The sequence below is a fragment of the Peromyscus maniculatus genome, chromosome X, assembly GCF_049852395.1.
Source record: "Peromyscus maniculatus bairdii isolate BWxNUB_F1_BW_parent chromosome X, HU_Pman_BW_mat_3.1, whole genome shotgun sequence".
In the NCBI taxonomy this organism is placed as follows: domain Eukaryota; kingdom Metazoa; phylum Chordata; class Mammalia; order Rodentia; family Cricetidae; genus Peromyscus; species Peromyscus maniculatus.
In genome coordinates, this window is record NC_134875.1 from 132,689,540 (window position 1) to 132,702,623 (window position 13,084).

Here is a 13,084-nt window from a genome sequence, read left to right on the forward strand (position 1 = left end):
TTATTCTGCTTGATCTTCCCTCTCTGTTAATCTTGGCAAGATTTGTGATTTGTAATCGTTATGTAACCAGCATTCTCAAATGATGTACTTTCTCTTTTACATTAATCTGAAATGGAATGGTATTGGGTAAAATGCCCCTTAGGGGTATAATGAAAGGGACCCATTAATTTTCAGAGCAAGAAGGCTAATTACTCCCCTCCCCCTCAAGTCTGTACTAATTGCTAATAACTTTTTATAGAATTGAGTACATGAAGCTAATTTTGATTTCTTCTATCCAATGCACAGTGTATCTGAAATGCTTGTCCAGAATAAGAAAAGGAGTTTTCGAAGATTGAGTGTGTAATAAGCATGCTTTATGGTATTGCAATTTGTAAATTAGTCAAAACAGAGTGAAATTTGGGGCTTTAAGAGGAAATACCCATGTTTAATTAGAGGGAACTGTAATGGGGTAACCCTGAACATTTATGAGTGCATGAGTGAGCAACGCTTCATAGGAGATCCTTTCTAGAAAATAAAGATAAGGCAGCAGTGCATTCTGGGTAAGACTCCATTGCTGTTCCTACTGATTCAGTGGGACTACCTCCACTGGTGCAACCTCATGGAAAGTGGTCCATTACTTGGTTTATTAATCTGTAAAATGGGAAGAAAAACACCCCCTAATCCATATCCTTATGAAGATTAAATGAGATCTACAAATCCTTGAAAACACTAGCAGATATTAGGATCAACATTTTTTGCTGTTGTTAATAGTAATAGAATTCTTATATTCATAGCAATGTTATTCACAATAGTCAACAGGTATAATGTCCTTGGACAAACAAAATGTATCAAACCAAGTAAAACACACAATCAGGAATATCATTCGTATTTAACACAAAAGGAAACCTTGTGTCTGTGACAACACAGATACACCTCCTGGAGGGAATTACACTAAGAGAAATAAGTCCACAAGGCACTGTGCTACATGATTGTACTTACGTAAGATCTTTAATCAAGTTCCTATAGACAATGGAGCGATGCTTCCAAGGGACTCCAGAGAGCGGAGGGGAGGGAGTTGGTTAATGGGTATGGAGTTTCAGGTCCCCATGATGAAAAGGTTGCAGCATTCTGTTTCACAACTATGTGAATACACTTAACACCGTTAGCCTTACACCAATAATGGGGAAGGTGGTGAAAGTGATATAAGGCATTTTGTTCTGAAAACCTGGGAGTTTCTGGGAACATATAATTATTCTGTTCTTGACCTTGGTCAAAGTTTTCGGGTGTTGTAGGTTGTGAAATTTTGTCAAAACGTGTTTTTAATTTTTTTAAAAAAGTAATTCCTGGGTGCCTTTTATACTAACGAAAAGTTCTCAAAGAAAACCACGCAGCCAGGAAAAGCACACAACTGTTTGTAGAAACAATTTTAGATGCATTTACATACAGACATGATGAGCAGGTGTGCTCAGAATGTGAAGAAGTCTACACCCATCACATAATATTGAAATAAACTGAAGAAAATATGACAGTGCAATAGAGATAGAATTCTTATTATGCACAAGAGTTTTATTTACTTTTCTTTTTGGTGTTTTGAGACACAATTTCTCTGTATAGCCTTGGCTGTCCTTGAACTTGCTTGGTAGATCAGGCTTGTCTGGAACTCTCAGAGATCCGCCTGTTTCTGCCTCCAAAGGGCTGAGATTAAAGGTGTATGCCACCACCACCTGGCTCATTTACTTTCTAAAAACCAATCACTTTTAGGGAAGACTCAGAAGAATTCAGTGACAAAACTATTTCCTTTAAAAATAATAGTTGACACACTATTTTATAACAGCTTTACTTTATAGCACTATAATATAAACCATGTAAAGACTATAATTGATGATTTTAGTAGATTCTCAGAGTTGGAGAGCTATTGAAACAACTAACTGTGAACCACTTTTATCATCTCATGAAGAAATTCCACACGCTGCCACATGCATTCTCCATTTCTCCCCAGGAGTCACCACCACCACCACCCACTCCAGGCAACCACTTTTACTTTCTGAGTTTATAAGTCTTATTTATACCACAAGTAGAATCATACAATACTTACCTTTCTGAGTCTGGTGTCCTTAATTGAGCACGATGCTTCAAGGTTTTATCCATGTTACACCATGTGCCAGCATTTCACTTCTTTGAATGGCTGGGAAAGTAGTCTATGGACATGCCGTATTTGATTTACTTTTCAGTGGATGGGCATTCAAGTTATTTCAACTTTTTTTGGCTATTATGAAAAATGCTGTTGTGACCCTTTAAATTTAGAGAAGAGATGGTTTCATTTCTCTTGAGTAGAATACACACACATATACACACACACACACACATATATATATATATATGACATACAATAAATGAACCTACCAACATGTATAGATTGGTAAATGATGTGTATATACACACTTGAAGCCATCATAATCATGATCATGAACACATCTGTAGCCGGAAGTTTCTCTGCTCCCACCTGTCCCTGAGGTCCCGCAGCTGCTTATAAAATAATCACTCTTATATTAATTACCAACTATAAATCAGCCCATTTCTATGCATTGCCATGTCCTGGCTTCGTGGCTTACTGGTACGTTCACATCTTGCTTCTCCTGGTGGTGGATCGCACTCTCCTTTCTTCTCCTCTCTAGTCAGAGTGTACCACCTAACCTCATTCTGCCTCACCATTTATTTATCAGCCAATCACAGCCACATATACTCACAGTGTATAGAAAGACATCCCACAGCACACGTCTATCATATCTTCCCCCAAATCTCCTCATTCCCTTTCATCACCCTTTATCCCTGGCACTGCACTCAGATTTTCGTCACTATGAGGGGATTTGTACTTTCTATAATTTTATATAAATGGAATCATAAAATTCACACTCTTCTTTGGCTGGCTTCTTTCACTTAGCATTATAATAGTAACCTGTGTTCCTTTCTGTATTAGTTGTTCATCACATTTTATTGTCCAATGTATAAATATTCTACAATTTGTTCACCCATATTTACCTGCTGATAGACAATTCTGCCTATAAAGGCATACCAAATGGTAGGGTGGGTATGGTAATCAGAATTATATGATAAATCATTTTAATTTTTGTTATTGTCATAAATACATAAAGTAATTATGATTTACAGAGTTAACTATTATGTTGTGAAATATTCCTTTACACAGTGCGAAGATATGTCACTGTTATTGGTTTAATAAAAAGCTAAATGGCCAATAGTTAGCTAAGATTTCTGGGGCAGAGAGAATGCTGGCAGAGAAGCCAGACAGACATGGAATGAGTCAGACACACAGAATGGGATAGAGGTAAAAGCCACATGGTAGAATGTCGATTAATAAAAATATGGATTAATTGAAGTTATAAGAGCTAGTTAAGAACAAGCCTAACCTGTCAGCCAAGCTTTCATAATTAATAGCAAGTCTCTGTGTTGTAATTTGAGAGCTGGCTGGTGGGACAGAGAAAGACTAGCTACACTATTAAGAATTGATTTATACAATTTTTTTTAATGAGTGATGTTATCAAGCATAGTTGTATGCACTTATGTAGTATCTGTGCCCTCTTTAGGGAAATATCCATTCAACTATTTTGCCAGTGTTACTAGGATTGCATTCTTATTTGGTTTTGAGACATTTTAAAATATATTCAAGACAAAGGTCATTTATTTTACATGGTTCACAAAGACTTTATTACAATCTGCAGCTTGTCTTTTCATTTCTTTATTGGTGTCTTATCTGAGAAATATTTGTGTGACATATGGTCCACATCTAGCATGGCTTGGTCCTGGAAATTTGACCAAGACGATGAAACAATGACGAAAGGACAGACACATGTACAGAAGGGAACAGGAGGGTTGTGCTCACTCTGATGGATCAGCATCAACCATGCAACAACCCAGCACCTCAGGGCATTTATCATGGACAGCATGAGAAGAAGGCTTAGCTAGTCTTGTAGGAGATCTCAGTAGGAAAGCCATCTTAGATTGTAGTCGTCCAGAAGGAGGAAGCTGTGGTTTTGTACACAATGGTCCATTGTGGTGGTATTGTTTTCCCCAAAATATTGTGTACTCTAATAAATTTATCTGGGGTCAGAGAACAGACAGCCACTAGATACAAAGGCTAGAAAATGGTGGCACTCACACCTTTAATCCTAGCATTGCAGAGATAGAAATCCCTCTGGATCTCTGTGAGTTCAAGGCCACATTGGAAATAGCCAAGCATGGTGACACACGCCTTTAATCCCAGAAAGCCAGCCTTTAATCCCAGGGAGTGGTGGTAGAAAGCAGAAAGATATATAAGGCGTGAGGACCAGAAACTAGAAGCTTTTGGCTGGTTAAGCATTTGACTGGTTCAGATTTTGGCTGGTTAAGCATTCAGGCTTTTGAGCAGTAATTCAGCTGAGACCCATTCCGGATAAGGACTCAGAGGCCTCCAGTCTGAGGAGACAAGACCAGCTGAGGATCCGGCGAGGTGAGATAGCTGTGGCTTGTTCTGTCTCTCTGATCTACCAGCATGGACCCCAATAACTCGCCTCAGGTTTGATTTTATTAATAAGAACTTTTAAGATTCCTGCTACAGTCCATCATTTGTAAACAGTTGTATTTAGACCAGGGGAAGGCTTTTCTATGCCACTGCACTTCATGGGTAGAAAAGTTTTGCCAATTCCCATGGATCTGAGGTGTATTGGTCCTTGTCAATAATACACACTCACTCAGGACATCATCCACTCCTTATCCATTCACTCAAGACTTCCTTGGCTTCCCACAGGGCTATTATAGTTTTACGTTTTACATTAAATGTATAATTACTTTTTCACGAAAGTGTGACTACAAGTTCTTTGTGCATGTAGCCATTTAAACCTTCCACACTGTTGGATGAAAAAGCTGTTATTTGCTCCTTTGCTTTTGAACCTTTTGACATCTGTGTTGCTCTATTATTTAGACTTCCAAATCTCTCCAATTTTGGTAGAATTATTTTGGCTATTGTGAGTCTTTTATATTTCCATATGAGTTTTAATGTCATACATATATTTTAACAAAAGATAATAAGCCTCCCAGAGCTTTTATTGAGACTATATTGAATTTGTTAATTTATAGAAACAGACATCTCTTTTGAGTCTTCTGAACAATTAAGCTATTATAGAAGATCTCTCTATATATAGATATATTGATCTATAATTTGTCAGTAATGATTTTTTAGTTTTCAGCTTATAGGTTTTGTAATTCTTTGTCAATTTTATCATTAAGACTTTAATTTTGTTTTTTAAATATTTTTCCTACCTTTGTTGATTCTTTGAAGATTTCACATCACGCACTCTGATCCCACTCATCTCCCCATCCCCTCACATCTGCTCTGTTTTTGCAATCTCCCCCCCCCACAAAATTTAAAAAGAAAAACCAAAAGCAACCAAACCAAACAAAACAAAGCAGAACAAATGAAAACAACAACAACAACAACAAATCCAAGCAAACAAAATAAAAGGGCTGTCACTGGGGGGGTTCCTCTTGTATATCCTGTGGGGATCCTGCAGTTTTGGATCTATAGGTCAGTCCCCTTCATATGCTCCAACAGTTTATAGATGAGGTGGATGTTGGGGTGGGCCAATTCATAGCGCTGGTTCTGGGCCTGGGTAGTAGCTGGGCTGGTCAGCCTGCCAGCTTTCCCCCATTGTCACCACCTGGGTGAGCTCTCCAGCACCGCCTCAGCTAGCTCACCCAGTGCAGCCTGCAGCAAGGAGCAGGGTCAGTTCTCTTGTTCTCTGGCTGGCGGGTCTGGCTCATCCCCACTCACACCACCAGGGCCAGCTCCACTGTCTTGTCCAGGCAAGGTGCAGGGGGCATACGAGGGTGGGGGCGGGGTCAGTTCTGCTGTTCTCTCACCCTCAGGGCCAGCTCACCTGCACCACTGTCAACAGTGTCAGCTCTGGTGGGGTGGAGGAAGAATTTAATTGTAATTGACGTTTTTAAGATTCAATTTCAGATTAGTCATTGGCGATTCATTTGTTTATAGCTTTTGAGATTTCATCAGATCTCCTATATAGAAAATGCCTGTGGTTTGTTGTTTGAGGATACCTGGGAGTAAACATGATAGATAAGTTTATTCATGATTCTGATGGCTTCAAGTTAATATATACACATCATCATTTATCCATTTACATACTTTAGATAAGTTCATTTATTGTACATCAAATACGTATATGTGTAGTCTCTCTAGGTATATATGTAAGTGAAGTATAGGTTTAGTATAGGCATCATAGGTCACATGAAGTTTTCTTAGATAAATCATTGGCAAAGAAATGAAAAAACTAGCTACTCTGTCTGGAAAACTCTAGCTACTTTGGTCTCCTAGAATCATCAACTGTGTTCAACTCAGGGACTTGACTTCAGAGAGTTCCTTCTTGCAGGATGCCATCGAAACTCTCAAGAAAGTAAGCTGAGGATATCACAGGGTTCATCTCCTCTGATTCTTGCTTCTGGAATTTCTGTTCCTATTTTTAAAATGTCTTATAAAGTAGTAGGCTACCTAATGTATTCCTGTTCCTCATCACTTGATTCCAAAGACTTGAACAATGGCAGACCAGTTAGCATGGTTGTTTCAGATATGAGCGTAAATCATTTTGTTAAAATTGATAATTCCTTGTCTATAGTCCTATTAAAACAGAAATAATATTTTCCTTCTAATCCTTCCCTGTTAGGTGCCACTCTTTCAATATTACATTGTCCTATTTGATTTATGCTGCTGTTATTCAAAGTTTTGTGCTTTCTAAGTAATGTAGTATTTTAATTGACACTTTTGCATTGTGTGCTTCCTACCCACCAGGGATTCATGCAAAAAGAATCCTCAGAAAGTATCTTTCACTCTAGAAAGGTGCTTTGCTGGAAGGAGGCCTGTGATTGTGTGTCTGTGGATATGCAGTGCCAGAAAATCTGTATAAATGTTGATTTTTAAAAGCTTGTAAAAGTGGAGGTTCAATCTGCACTGCTGTGCCCACTTTCAGCTCAGGGAGCTCTAGCTTGGTTCCTGGCTGTCTTAAGAACAAAGAATCCTCAAAGAACTTGAGTCGTCATTGGTTCAGGGCGTTTAGAACCGTATATTTCCACTCTTATTTTGTAGATGATGAAATAAAAGTGTAAAACACTTAAAAGGTCCTGCAAGACTCGCAGAAAATTCTTAGGCCTAAGCTGAGCCTCGTATCTCTCTCAGCTCATTTCCTGGCTGTATTCTGGTACCACAGCTCCCCTCACTAAGCATGAACATGTTAGTGTGGCAGTAATGACATTTCTGACACATGGTTACTTGCTGACTGGGATTCAATTCAACCTCCTTTTTGGTGTTACCTCACTTCTTGCTTGTGAGTAATTTAAACACTGGATTGTGGCCTAGGTATGTTTTGGCCAAAGAGCAGAAGAATGAGACATTTCCCAATACTGAAAGAGAATGCTCTAAAAACTAGACATTAGTGAAAATTGAATCAGGAATATTTCTGGGGAGTTCATTTGAGTAGAGGTTCTCAAGATAGAATTTTTAAAATCTTTTCTCCGCATGTCTCACTTAATGATACATAATTGTCAATAAAATTTATATATTTGAGGTATACAGCATGCTCTTTTGATATATGCACACATTGTGAAATGATTACCACAATCAAGCTAATTATAATATACATCCCCTCAGCTACTTTTGTGTATGTGATGAGAACATTAAGATCTACTCTCTTAGCATATTTGAAGTATGCATTATCAATTATAATCACTATGCTGTACATTCAACATCCAGAACTTACTGAAACTGAGCTTGTTCTTTTAACCAGAAAACCCCTAACCCCTGCCTCCTACCACTCTGCTCTATTTCCACAGAGTTTGCCTTTTTAAAACTCTAGCTGTGAAGTGAAATCATGCAATCAGGAGTTGCCATGTGATGTCTGGCTTATTTCACTTAGCATGCCTTCCAAGTTCATCTCTGTTATCAAATGCTAGGATTTCTCTCTTTACAAAGACTTAATATTCCAGAACATACACACACACACACACACACACACACACACACACACACACAAACACACACACACACACACACACACACACATTTTCTTATCCATCCATCTATTGATGGACACATATGTGTTTTCCATATCTTGGTTTTATGGGGTAGTGCTGCAATGCGCATGAAAATATAGATGTCTGTCTAAGATACATATTTCATTTCCTCTAGATATATACCCAGAAGTGGGACTGCTGGATCATATGGCAGTTCTAATTTCTTTTTCTGGCTCTTTGTAACCACACTTGTGACTTCTGAACATTGCTTAGTTTTATCTGCTCTTGAATTTTATATTAGTAGACTAGCATCCTCTTTTGTACATTCTTTCACTTTATCTTTTGATACTCATTCATATCATTGTGTGAAGGTTTGTTTGCTGTCTATGTTGTATAGAATTTGATTCACATAGCATTGTTTCATTATCCATTGTTCTATTAATATACATTTGAGTTGATTCTAGTGTGGACCTATTGTAAATAAAGCTGCTATGAATATACTTACCACAAAATTTTAGTGAAAATAAATGTTGAATATTTTACAACTTCCAAGGTCATATTGGGGCCTGTGTAGTGTTCCCCACAAATACCCCAATTCCTCATAACCCCTAAACAGCCTTGGAGATTTTAAAATGAATCCTTGTTTCTTTGTTTTTTCACATGAATGGGATGGATGACAGGAGATCTTCAAAATATGTCAGTGAACAAAACTGATTTGTTGTCATCAGGGAAAAAGGAAATGCTTGATTTTCTTCAGATAAACCAGATATAGAGAAACAGTAAGCCAAATGCAAATGGTCATCAATATGATTATCTCTTCTCTGTAGGGAGAATGGTAAGTCGTGGGACCTGAGGAACTTTGGCCTCCTGGTTATGATGGTTTTCCTGTCTGAAGACACAAAACACTCAAGGCTGGGTCTACAGTTGCTGATTCCATTTCAGAGTGTGTCCCACATTAATTCATCAAGCACTGGTCGGTCAGAAGACAGTACTGAATTTTGATCAACAACTCTGCTGTGGTCAGGATGCTCATCTGTTTACAATTTACAGCATTCTCTTGCTTATCTTGATTAATTTTTATATGTAGTTATTGTGAACTTTAAATGTTCTTTCCCCTAGATTTCAGGACTCTCTGTGTAACAGACATGTATCTTAAGTGTTTCCATTGCCTCCTTCTCTTTTTCCCACTGTACTAGTAGTGTGCTGGCTTAAATGTAAGAGGTGGGTGTGAATGGGCTTAGGAGAAAGGGCTTGGAGCCACATTTGGGCTTTTGTGGTGAAAGGATACTTTTCCTCAGGACTTAAGTACAGTAGGTAGGATTGATGTTAGAGTGGAAACAATTGCTAAGTCTTGGGCTGACAGCTCAGACTCCATCATTGTATTTCAACTGGGCTGGAAATCAGGCTATGGTGGGCTCAGAGAAACATCCCAGCATCTGGAAGTCTACAAAATGGTTCACTTGCACAATTACATCCTCGAGATTGCTAGTAGAACTTTAATTCACCAAAGCTCATGAGGAAATGGTAATGGTGACCTGGAATATGGTACATAATAGACTATGTGATGGGACTTTTCAAATTCCTACTTTCTGACTAATTGTTTTGATTCCAAAAACAACCGACTTTTTCCATTGGCAATGCTAACTTTGGCTTCATTTTTCTTTCTACCTATATTGATCACAACCTAGCCTTGGACATTTGGTATATTAAATTGTTCAAAAATGTCTTGCAATTTATTTTTAATGTTAAAATATGAACAAGGCTACAAACAGCCTAACTTTGCATCTATCTACCTCAGTGGTCAGATTGCCTACCTCTGATGTATCTCTCCTCACCCAAATCTTCCTGATTCTTTTGCATGTATGTGTGTGTGTTCACAAGAGTGTGGGTGCACATTTGTGTGGGTACACATGCATGTCCATGAGAAGGGCAGAGATTCATGTCAGGTGTTGTCCTCAGTCACTCTTTGCTGAGGCAGGCTTTTGTGCTGAACCTGAAACTCACTGATTTGGCTAGCCAGCTTGTCTCAGAAATTCTGCCTCTATCTCTCTAGGGCACTGGGAGATAGGGCAGGCCTCCATGCCCATCCACCTTTTTATATGGATGCTGGGGATCTAAACTCTGGTCCTCATGGCAAGTGCTTTATACAACATAGCTGTCTCTTCTTTGCGTCTTCTCTCCAATTCTTTCATTCAGTATCATGGAGGGAGTATACTAAAAATCAATAAGCAATGCTTATACAAATTTTTATAATTAACATGTATAATTTTATTTTCAGTGATACAAAAAATGGTGTTGCCATCTCCGCTTCTTCCTATCACCACTTTTGATCCTTTGGAAGCATGGGTTCCTCACAACCATAAAGATAGAAAGGCACTAGAATCAGGAGGGCAAAAAGTGACAAATCTTCCATTCAGGTCATGATTTCGTAGGAGATTTCTATGCTATATACATTGTCCAGAAGGGATTAAATAAAACAAATATTACTGGGGAAACTGAAATTATTTTTATTTTTAAAAGATTATTTTATTTTTAATTGTGGAGTGTGTGTGCATTCATGCGCGCGCATGTGTGTGTGTGTGTGTGTGTGTGTGTGTGTGAGAGAGAGAGAGAGAGAGAGAGAGAGAGAGAGAGAGAGAGAGAGAGAGAGAGAGAGAGAGAGTTCATCCATGGAAGTTAGGCAAGGGGATTGGGAATTGGGAATTGGATCCCCTGGAACTGGAGTTACAGATTTTTGTGAGCCACCCACACTGGGTGTTGGGATCCAAATTCAGGTCCTCAGAAAGAATAGTACACATTCTTAAACACTGAGCCACCTCTCCAGGCCCATTTAAAAAAATCTTCTTTGAAAACATTCTCATAAAATACCTGTTACTTGAGAGAGACGAGTCAGGGTTTAGACTTTCAGTCTCCAGCTTATGAAAAGTCTCAGCACTTGCCTCTAAACAAGAGCCACAGACGTTGTGGGAATGAATGCTAAGATCGTGGAGAAAATAGATAGGAACAAAGTTACTTGTAATAGCCTATTTCCAGTGGATCGGCTATGCTACATTTACTTACGGCCGGCATGTGCAGTGGTAGACTTGCTGTGGGTAAATCTGTATAAAAATGGAACACATATCTGAATTACGAATCCAAGAGTAGCAGTGTAAGCACATTTTTGGCATTTTCAGCTACCATGGACATTCGGTTTGGAAGACCACAGTACTCAGAGGTGTTAGTGCTACCATATCTGTAACATAAAGACCATTTACTCTCAGAATACCCGTTTTCACTTGTTATTACAAGCGTGCATGCTTGAATCATAATGAAAAGCTCACTGCAGCCTGCCTTCTGAGCATCAAGATAAAACATCACATACGCCTCCTTCTAACAATGTCTCAGTTAATGTAGCTTTAGGACCATGGGGAATTTAATATATTAGAATTCTTAAAGTAGTGTATGGTTTGCGTGTTTCCATGATTTGATATTCATTTAGAAACCTGGAAGTACTCATATAGATTTAATTGTTCAAATCACATTTCTGGGAGACAGACAGAGATGGAAGCAGGGTGCTCAGACTCAAAGGTATCCCTTTATGAATGTTTAGTAACTACTTTCCCCTGTCCACCAATCCTCTGCAGTTTGCTTTATGACTTAATGAATGCATAAGACCTTTCTATTTACTGTCTTCAGCAGCTTGAGCTATCCATGTGGCTTCTTTCCCTGGAGGAATTTCACAGATAAATTATTGCATACAATTACATAAAATAAATTTAAACTGAATAGGGTGAGTAGCAGGCAGGCTAGTTTTTCTGAGTGTTTCTGTGGAGTTAATCCCTAGCGAAGAAGGGGAAAAAAATCACTGCATATAAATGAGCTATCGCTGCTGTCTAATCCAGCTGATAAATGATTCCATCTGCTGGAAAGGAATTCTCAATGCCCTTGACACTTGTCCCGCCCAGTTACCAGAATAGCCATTCTCCATTACTTACCAGCTTTCATGTGAAAGGATGAGGTTGGGTGAGGGGCTGTTATTTTCGTTCATTGGTTGTAGCTCATAGACTCAGTATAAATTTGCTTCTTTGAGTAACCACACAGCCCACATTTTTAGACACCAATCACATTAGGACTCAATCCGTGATCTAAGTCGGTGTTCTAAAACTTGGCTGCACATCAGAATTCTCTGGAGAGCTAAATAAACAAACAAACAAACACGAAACCATGCCTAGCCAACTACTCAACTCTCAGGTCATTGCGAAGTACAGCTAAGTTTGGAAAAGAGTAGCCTAAATCCTAAATAAGTACTTCTCAACTTTGTGTGAATATGAATCCCCTAAAGTCTTTCCAAAAAATGTAAATGCTGATTCTGAGTGTGGCTTGAGATTCTGCCGTTCTAACCAGGCTCTCAGGTGGTGGACAAACTGCTGCTCAAGACCCCATCTGTGTGGCTCCAAATCTTCTCGCTTGCATCCTAATCTAGCACACCTCTTCTTAAGGCCATTGGCATCCTTTCTTTAAATCCTCCTCATAACAAAGAACACATCTGGGGTTGGTCCAAGAGTGAAGGGCCAGGGCTAGCACACTAAGCTAATCAAGCAGGATCACAATATACCTCCTTTGTTAATATTCTCACAGGAACACTCACTCATCCTTTTCTGTCTGAAGTCAATTCTTCTGTGTAACAGGACATCCAATTACTGATTCATTGTCTTTCTGGAAGATTGTTCTGGCTCCAAATTTGGGGAAGTTGTTAGCCTTGTTTATATTACTGTAAATGACTAGTTTTAATACTTGTATTCTCTTGTAGCCAGAATGTCTCAGCCCAAACCTTAGGCATATACCGTCTGATTCCAGCCCACTTTTAAATGAGCTCAAATGAGAAAACAGAGCTTGACTGTTCAGGTTCATGAATGAAACTGAAAGTTCAACTGCTAAAGTAGGGTCATCGATGTCACTCCTTTACACTTATTATTTTTTAAAGATCTATTTATTTATTATGTATACAGTGCTCTGCCCGAATGTCTGTTTGCATGCCAGAAAAGGGCACTAGATT